This window comes from Anas acuta, chromosome Z, assembly GCF_963932015.1.
Source record: "Anas acuta chromosome Z, bAnaAcu1.1, whole genome shotgun sequence".
NCBI classification, from domain to species: Eukaryota; Metazoa; Chordata; class Aves; order Anseriformes; family Anatidae; genus Anas; species Anas acuta.
Window position 1 is genome coordinate 42,502,346 of NC_089017.1, and position 9,757 is coordinate 42,512,102.

General features: G+C 47.5%; 1 long non-coding RNA gene across 1 annotated transcript; it reads right to left on the minus strand.

The window, feature by feature from the left end:
* Positions 1 to 2,836: 2,836 nt before the first annotated feature.
* LOC137848289 (uncharacterized) lies at positions 2,837 to 9,460 on the minus strand. The gene is made up of 2 exons (XR_011091252.1): positions 9,254 to 9,460; positions 2,837 to 7,914 (listed from the first exon to the last, which is right to left on the minus strand). It is a non-coding gene; the product is annotated as an uncharacterized lncRNA (long non-coding RNA).
* Positions 9,461 to 9,757: the final 297 nt, after the last annotated feature.

Sequence of the window (9,757 nt, forward strand, 5' to 3'; positions counted from 1 at the left end):
ACTCCTGCTGCAGCGTGGGACAGGCTTTCCCGCCCCGCTGCCCTGCCAGTGCGGGCCTGTCTTTGGGCCAGAGGTGAAGAAGTGCGGGATGTGGAAAGCGATACCGAGGGGGCGGCTGGCTCCCCTTCCTGCTTCCTGCCGGCACTGTCTGCAGACAGGCAGCAGCACGCTTCCTCCTGCCCCAGCACGTGGAGCAGCAGCAACGGTCCATGTGGTCGCACGCATGGGGCACCATGCAGACAAGGGCTGTGGTTATCTAGCTGATCCCCATCCCCAGAGCAGGGAGCAAAGCTGGATGGGCAGCTCGGGTAATTTTTCCCGTCCCTCTGCCAGGGGTCTGGTGTTGGCTCCGCACAGAGCACGTGTCCCTGGCGCTCCCCAGCCCATTGGGCTGGCTGCCGGCAGTGAGCTGCAAGCCGCAGCAGGCCTCGTGGACAGCAGCCAGCTTCTCCTCCTTGGTGCTGTTATTTCAGCCCTGGCTGCTCCTACCAAGAAACTTTCCCCTCAGATGGGTGCCTGGGATGTGATGGAAAAACGCTGCAGTGGTAAAGCACATATACACTCTTGCACTCACTACTACCCATAGCACTTTTGAGCCAGAGACATATAGTAAATGTTTTCCAACCACTTTCAGCTTATATTAGAAGTGTCATAATGCAGACTTCTCTCCTTATCAGATCTGCTATCGTGAATGTAACTATATCTCCTATCAGACTTGCTTTGTGTTTCATCTTGCTCTGTGATTTCCTTGGCCTGGGTTGTAAACAATACCTCCCAGAGCTTGTGTTTCAAAAACATGATGAAAAACATTCACCAGAGCCCAGAGTGCAATCTGATATTTCCAAGAGAGATACATTTGGTGCCTAGATTTCACGGAGATCATCTTACTTTGCAAACAGAAAGCAAAGGGGACTTTATATATATATATATATATTTTTTTTTTGTTTGTTTGGTTTTGATTTTATACTTCCTTAAAAACAAACAAACAAACAAAATGTAAAAAAACCAAACAAACACAACTTTGAAATGTAACCAGGTGCAAGCTACAGCCGGACCCATGGCTGTGAAATGTTTCTCCATACCACACTGCTGTGCAGAGCCTGCAGCTGGCCCACGTGCTTGCTGGCCCTGAGGCTGGGGCAGCGTGGGGCCGGTGTCAGCCCCATAGGGAGGACAGGGTGCCCCATGCCACTGACATACCAGTGCCTGCACAGGTACCAGCCACTCTGCAGCCCCTAGCCTCTCTGGGCTGGAAAGCTTGCAGAGCTCCAAGTCTTCTCATTTCTAATAATAATCCTACAGCAGGTTTTGGAAGGTAGCTGCAGAGGGCTTGTGTCAAGTGAGGACACAAACCAGGACAAACAAGCCAGGAATAGAGCCCTGTTTGCAGAAGGTCCTGGTGCCCTGTGCAGCTGGAGCAGCTCCGCGTGCCCCTTCACCATGCCTCTTCCCCTAGTCCATGCTGGCTAGGACAGCTCAGTTAGCCTGCACATGGGCTCTGAGCAGTCACTGGGGCTCAGCTTCAGAGACAAGCCTGCCTTTCTCTATCCCTCCTTCTTGGTTCTTCTGGTGACTTGGAAATAAATATTCTGAGCATCCTGTGTTAATGCTCAGTACTGTCCTTCCCAGCTCAGGTAAGGGCAGTGCTTCTGCTTTGTGAAAGGTTTGGCATGGTGCCACTGAAGTAGCTGAGGGAACGGCATGGAGCTGGGACAGGGGAGGGTCAGGCTGGGGGTTAGGGAAAGGGTCTGCACCCAGAGAGGGGTTGGGCACTGGGACAGGCTGCCCAAGGAGGAAGTGGTCACAGTCCCAAGCCAGACAGAGTTCAAGAAGCATTTGGACAACACATGGTCTGTTTTTTGGGTGGTTCTGTGTGGAGCCAGGAGTGGGACTCGATGGTTGTGCTGGGTCCTTTCCAGCTCAGGGTGTTCTGTGATGCTATGACTCTGTGCTTCTACTGCAATTGAGCCTTCTGCTAAATTCGGATCTTATGCATATCCCAAGCATTAATTAGCACCTTCACTTGTAACCCACAGAGCATGACACATCGGACCTCGTTACAGCTCTGTCACCCCCATGAGAGGCTGAGACATGCTCTGGAGGAGGGGTGAGGTTTGTCCCCTTCCCCTGCTGGCCCACCCGCTGCATGCATGCATGAGGGGCTGTGGAGCAGCTGGAAGGTGCTGCTGGCACAACCCAGGTTGTTGGTAAAAGAGATGAAAGCCCCCAAAAAGTCCTTTGCCTTGAGGAGGTCTGGCAGGTGGTGTGTGCTGGCTGCCTGGGGGTTAGTCCTGGGCATCTATAGAAACTTGCCTGCCAGCTGCTGCCAGAGCCTCTGCACCCTCCCAGCTTCACTTGTGGTGTCTTACTGGGGATTCACCAGCTGGGCAAGTGCCGTCAGGCACAATCCCCATCGCTCTTGACTTGGAGACGTGCCCAGTGACTCCAGCAGGCACTGAGTCATGCCTGCAGCCACCTCCTCTTCCAGGCACGCACCTGTGCTGCATGGATGAGGGGTTCTGCCCCTACACAAAGCCTGCCTGAGGAAATACAGACCTGGAGCCTTCGGCGTCCATTTCAGAGGCCTATGAAAGCACTGGGACTGGAACCTGGCCTGCTAACAGAGTCAGGAGGGGGTCAATTTCCCAGGCTGCCTCCCTGGCATTTTGGCTTTAGCAGTGTGCCTGCCAGTCCCTATGTCGGGATCTACAACTGGACCCTATGCTAAAGGTCATGTAGGCCTATAGGAGATGAAGGTGATTTTAGAAGTCAGGCTTAGATAAAAACAAAGTCAGCAACATAGGTTTGTGGTAATAGTATGAGGGAGACAATGGACTATTTTTTTTTTTTTTTTTTTTTTTTTTTTTTTTTTTTTTTTTTTTTTTTTTGTGGTGTGGATAATGAGCACAATGAATAGGTGGGATACTTTATAAGTCACTGTGGTACATACATGGCTGCTCAACCTTTTGTTTTGCAGAAGCTTAACTGTTCAGTCCCTGGACCTGAGACTTTGTTCTGGTGGGAACAGTGGGCATCCCAGCTCCATGTATTCCATGGGAATATAGTGAAGAAATGAACCACATACTTCAGATAATGGCAGCCCCCAGAAACAAACAAACAAACAAACAAACAAACAAACTGGAAAATCTCTTCTAGATAAAAAAAAAATAAAAATAAAAATAAAAATCTGTCAATTTGGCCCTAAAGAAATGTATTGTGCTTAGCTGGGAAATTTCAAATGAGAACACATAAATTAAGTCTAAGTCTAGAAATCAGGGATCATTCACAAAATCAACACGGACTGGAAGATCCCATGTTCCCTGTGAATACCGTTTTTATTACGGTCTGCTCTCCAGGAGGCTGCCTCTGCGTCTTCTGTTGATCCTGCATTTCTTCTACATACAATTCTTACAGACAAGCTCTGTTTGCCAACAGGACCTTAGTTACTAAGGTACCCAGTGTTTTAGGATCACAACACAGTGCTGGTTACAGATCAAGCCTCCCCACTTTGTGTACTTTTGTCTACCACCAGCTTGATCCAGCGATTATTAGAAGAATTTAGGAAAATACTGCATTGAAAGACTGACATTATTACATCTAATTGTTGGCAGAAAATGCAGATCAACGGGTCAGTCCACGAAGCCGAGGAAAGTGTTGAGTGAAGATTGATTAAAAGTCTCATTAAATGAGTTCAGTCAGAACAGCAGACTGTCCATCCGCAGCTACATGTGGTGAACCCACAGCGCACCTTACCCCAGGCTGGTCTGCAGCAAGGTGTATTTACTGCTAGGCTTTGCTGCTGTTCAGCTCTGACTGTATGACAAATGTCATCGGTTTCATCGCGTCTTCATGCACAGGGAAGTATTTGCAGGATTAGGACTTTAAACCCCAATCTCAGTACAGTACATGCCTACATCCGGCAAGCTCACAGCCCCAGTGACTCCCGTTGCTCCAAGGGAGAGAAGCTAAATATGAGTTTACTTATCTGGAAGGTCAAAGACTTTCTTTACCAACTGCTTAAGGTAAGGTGTGTGTCCCACTCCATATTACATAAGGATTGATAGAGCTGCACTCTTTCAGGGTACAAAGCAATGCATTCTGGTCTGACTGGGATAACTTTACTACTGTTTTCTATCGTGAGAGCTGGCATAGCTTATAATATGGTCTGTGCTGCAAATCTTTGTAAGGTCTGAAGGAATGCTTGGCTAATATGCTCCTTAACGACTAAATTCATCAGTTCTGCAAATGTCCCTTCCAGCCAAGCAGCCCACTGGCGTGGCCCCAGGAGGCAACGGATGCTCTTCCTTGCTCAGTGAACAGTGTGAGCCTCACTGGGAGCCATTCCTCACCCTCTGACACAGCTGGTGTTATCAGCTTCACTTTTCTGATATCAGCAACCCCATTCAGGTTTTCCTGTCTCCCTGATACTGTCACCAGGGCTGGGCCATGAAGTGTTTCCACTTAGAGACAGATGAATGGGTGTCCACTGAATGGGGCTCAAATGGTCTGTCACTTAATTTTAACAATTGACTAAGATATTCTCTTTTTTACTTTATTTTTTTTTAACTATTTCTGTGTGAAACTTTTTTTTTTTTTTTTTTTTTTTTTTTTTTTTTTTTTTTGGTAAGCCAGCCAGATAATACAAAACAACTTTCATTCATTTCCTCATCTCTAGCTTTTGTCTAAACTAGCAGGTCCTTCTTTCCTCTCGCATATCAATTACCAGAATCAGCCAATGTCTTCTATTAGTAGATAGTCATTATCTAACATGTATGGAAATTAGGCTGACTCAAACTGAGATACAGAACAGAATGCACCCCATTTGATAAAGCTCACTATTATAAAAGGGGATTTCCCAAAATTTCTTTTATTGAGAATGAAATCCAAATGCGCTAGCTCCCTGCTATCAGCACACTCCTGTGAACCAGTTTAAATATAGCCTAGCAATAGCTGTAATTTTGTTCTGCAGTGACCACACTTGTAGAAGTCTGAAGTGAAGAGGTTTCAGCTGCGCATATCTGACAGTCATTCAGATAAGGTACATTTATTAACTGTGTTTACTTTCCTTCCTCTCGACACTATACTACTTCTTGTTTTCACGATTTTATCTTATAAATTGGAGGGCAGTAAAAGCCAGATAAAGAACTTGCTCAAATGTGGGGAAAAAAAGTGCTGAGTATATTTTGTATGAAAATAATGCATCTTTCCAATTTTTCTGTTTTAATATCTAGTTTCACCTGAGATTCATTGATTACAAAAGATAAATAAATAAATAAATAATCTTTGTCAGTTATTTAACACATCCAAGTTGTCTGGAGCCAAGTTATGACCACTTACGTGAATAAGCAGTGTTTATGACTGTAGTTGGGTTATATGCATCATCACATGCTGTACAAGTGCTATATAATGTTTATGAAATAACCACAACAACAACAGGAACAGATAGACAAAGCCTATACGAACTAGCAGTTTTTCTCCTATAAAGAAAAAATGGGAGACCTATGGCTGGTCAGCCTGAAAAAGAGAAGGCTCCAGGGAGACCTCATTTCAGCCTTTCAATACTTAAAGAGGGCTTATAAAAAGATGGAGAGCAACTTTTTGCTTGGGCAGACAATAACAGGACAAAGGGGAGTGGTTTTAAACTAAAAGAGGGGAGATTTATATTAGAGGTTAGGAAGAAGTTCTTCACTCAGAGGGTGGTGAGGCACTGGAACAGGTTGTGGATGCCCCATCCCTGGAGGTGTTCAAGGCCAGGTTGGACAAGGCCTTAAGCTACCTGATCTACTGGGTGGCATCCCTGCCCATGGCACGGGGTTGGAACTGGACCTTTAAGGTCCCTTCCAACACAAGCTATTCTGATACTATGATACATCACATTTTTGACTTGAGCAATACTTGTAATGGTCTTCTTTCCCTACCCACACTTTTTAGTTTGTGGAGCCTGCAGCTACGACACATTTGGTGTCTGAATAGGGACCATCCTTTTGTAGGTGGCATGTAGTTTTCAGATGAGGGGTAGATCTCTGTGTTCTTCATCTTTTTGTTTGTTTGTTTGTTTTTTTTTTTTTTTTTTTTTTACTATATCTTTTTTTTTTTTTTTTGAATTATCTACTCAACAGAAGCTGATACGTAAGTATGCATGGAGAGATCAGTCTCTATGGCATGGGGAACACAAACTCTACTTCTATGAAAGTCCGTGAGCCCTGTAGAGGCCATGGCACCGAAAGGACCATGTTGCCCTTAGATTTGGTTTTGGGTAACTGATCAGGCTCCCTAGAAATTATGGCAAACCAAAATCCTGGTGGAAGGATTGTCTTTTTCCAAAGCTGAAAATTTTCTGTATGTATTTGAGGGAAGCAATGTTATTTCTGGAAAAAAATGCCTACTTAATGAATTTATTCTTCAATATTTCTAGTTATGTTATATAGCATTGCAGGAGGAATGTGAATTCATTTGATTTGATGCTTTTACTGAATTGAACATGGCAATATCACAGAATCACAGAATGATTGAGGCTGGAAGGGACCTCCAGAGGTCACCTAGTCCAAGCAGGGACACCTAGAGCAGGTGTCCCAGGACCACATCCAGGTGGCTTCTGATGATCTCCAAGAAGAGAGACTCCACACAATCTCTCTGTGTAATCTATGCCAATGATCTCTCATCCACACAGTAAAGAAGTGCTCCAGGATGTTTAGATGGAACCACCTGTGTTCCAAATTGCACCCGTTTCCTCTTGTCATGGTACTGGGCATCCCTGAAAAGTGCATGGCTCTGTCCTTGTTGCACCCTCCTTTTGAGTATTTATAGACTGTAAGGAGACCCCCCCTGAGACTCTTCTTCCCCAGGCTAAACAGTCCCAAGCCTCTCAACCTCTCCTCAGAAGAGAGGTGCTCCCAGGCCCTTTATCACCTTAGCAGCCCAGCATTGGACTCTCTCCAGTAGCTCCATGTCCCTCTTGTTCTGGGGAGCGCAGAACAGGACACAGAACTCCAGGTGTGCCCTCACCAGGGCTGAACAGAGCGGGAGGATCACCTCTCTTGACCTGCAGGAAATAAGTTACCTAATCCATCCATGAACACCATTAACCTTCTTAGCAGAAAAGGCACATTGCTAACTCATGTTCAGCTTGGTGCCCACCTGGATCCCCTGGTTCTCTTCTGCAGAGCAGTTTTCCAGCTGGGTAACCCCCAGCACATACTGGTGCCTGGAGTTGTTCTTCTGCAAGTGTGGGACTCTGCACTTCTGATTGTTGAACTTCATGAGATTCATGTCAGGTCAGCCTCTCCAGCCTGTCAAGGTCCCTCTGCATGGCTGAGTGGCCCTCTGGTGAGTCAGTCACTTCCCCCAGTTTCATGTCATCCATCAGCTTACTGAGGGTGCTCTCTACCCCATCATCCAGGTTGTTAATGAAGGTGTTAAACAAGACTGGACACAAGCCTCTTGCAAGCTTCAAGCAATGTGAAAGCATGTAAAACATTTGGAGGAAAAAGAAAAAGGCCTTTGAAAAGGGTTCCCCACTGCTGCAGTGACTTTCCTGCAATGCCTTTTCTGCACAGGAACTAACAAACCTCGATGGCACAGAAAGTATCAAGGCACTGGAGCCTGGAGCATCTTTCCTTGGTGTCAACTCCAACTGACAGTACTTACAGGGTAACAGGACATGCTGCTGGCTAAGGTGGGTGCATTTACATTTTCTCCCACCTCATATGCAGATGTTGGTAGGTGCAGTTCTTCCTCTAATCTGTACTTGTAACACCATTAATTAGACTAAGGGAAAAACATGCCCTTTTATTGCCCAGCACACATCTTGTCACCTTCTCACATTTTCTATCTCTGACCACAGAGATCGGCCTTTCCAAGGGACGTGGTGCAGACTGCTGGTGCCTTTGCTGTGCATTGAAGCAGCACGTTGATCTGTGAGATGGAAAAAGCATGCTGTGTGAGTCAGGTCATGAGTCTGTGATGGAGCCTGGGATGTGGTGGAAGCCACCAGCAGCTGGTGCTCTCCAGGAGGAACACTGGCCCTGGTAAGACACTGCCCTCTCATCCCTCTTCCCCTTGTCTGCCTTCCTTGTATCAGGCTGACCTGACTTAGAAAACAGCCCTCTCATCCACACATGAAAGCTGTGTCTGTGTGTGAAGGAACATGACCAAGCCCTGCTCTGCAGGTCTTGGGACAAAGGCTGCTTTCTCCCTCATGTAACCATTCCTGTGGTCTCCACAGCTGTTACCTGACTATTTTTGGAGGCAGTGTAGCGTTTGTTATGTGTACAACTTATCCTTTGATAAGTCTGGTAAAGAGCAATGTGCCCACTTTGGCTGGGAGGAGTTTTCTCTTGGGGCGTTTTTGGTCGTGGCTGTTGCTGAGGAGCAGGCCACTGACATGTTGTACACTTCAGGGGTGTTTTCAGGTGGCAGGAAAGCAAGCCAGCTCACCTGTCCTCTGGACAAGGAAAGCCTCAGCCATGCTCCCCTGAAGACCTAGAAGATCATTTTCCACTTAAGCATTCTTATAGGTCATGAAAACCCTGTTGGTTAGAAAAATTGGGTGGACACCTTCTCCCAGCAGAGGAGAACCAACACTGGTGGGCTTCTCTCAGCCTGTACCATCACTTACAGGTAGCAAACCCGAGGCTGTGTCAGGAGGTGAGAGTCTTCTTGATGCCTGAGTCACTCTGAATGAGGCTAAATGGCAGCCCGAGGACTGTGGCAATGAAGCACCTGACTGCCACAAGGGAACATTGCTGTTCCCATGTGTCCTGGTGAGCATGGCAAGTGCTCTCCTCACAACCACCCTGTGAGCAGCAGAGCCAGCAATGGCACAGGTGTGTTTATGGGGGTTATCTGCACATGAGGAGAGGTACACACCAGCCCTGCAGTGCAGCAGTGAAGTATGAATGCCGTCGCCAACAGGACACAGAGGCAGAGCTGCCGTGGGTGCTTTGAGGTGGGGGAGGCAGCTGGATGCAACAGGAGCACACGCCTTAGGAGACACAAGTTCTCTGACCAAAGAAGGCCAGAGAAGAAAGAAGAAAAGCAAAAGGAATGTTCTGTATTAGTTCATTATGTGGCATTATCCTCTTCCCATGTAGGAATGGAGAAGGAGAAAATAGCAAGCAGACAATGGAATAACAGGCCTCAGAGTGTTTTTTAAACACCTCTGTGCTAGTTTACAGTGTAAGCAGCCAGCACAAAAAGTGGATGTGGTTTCCACGAACAAAGCTAATCCAAGCAAGAAAAGATTGGTGCTTACCCAAAAGCAGTGAGCACAGGACTACGCAGGCTCCCAGGACTACGCAGGCTCCCAGGACTACGCAGGCTCCCAGGACGTGTTTCCCAACGTCTCTGGAGCGGAGCTGGGAACAGTCTGATGCTGCGGCGTGGCCCCCGGGGACAGCATTTCCTCCCGCTGCAGCCGAACAAGCAGCCAGCTCCCAGCTTGGGCACGGCACTGCTGGCCCGTGGGGAAGTGAGAAAGACAGTGCTGGCACCTCTCCTCTACCAGGTCCCCCTGTGCCCCAGGGGGCTGGCCGGGGTGGCCTCTGCTCGGGGGAGAAGCACTCAGCACACCTGCAGCCCAGCGATGCTGCTCCTCACCTCCCCACCCTCCTTCCGCCACAGCCCCATGGCCTCCCTCAAGCCACAGAGCAAATTTTTGGCTTGTCCTTGACCCCTGGGTGCAGGGGCACAAGCCAGCAGGTCACTCAAGCGCAATTGCTTAAAGATAGAAGAACCCAGGCTCAGCACTGACTGGTAC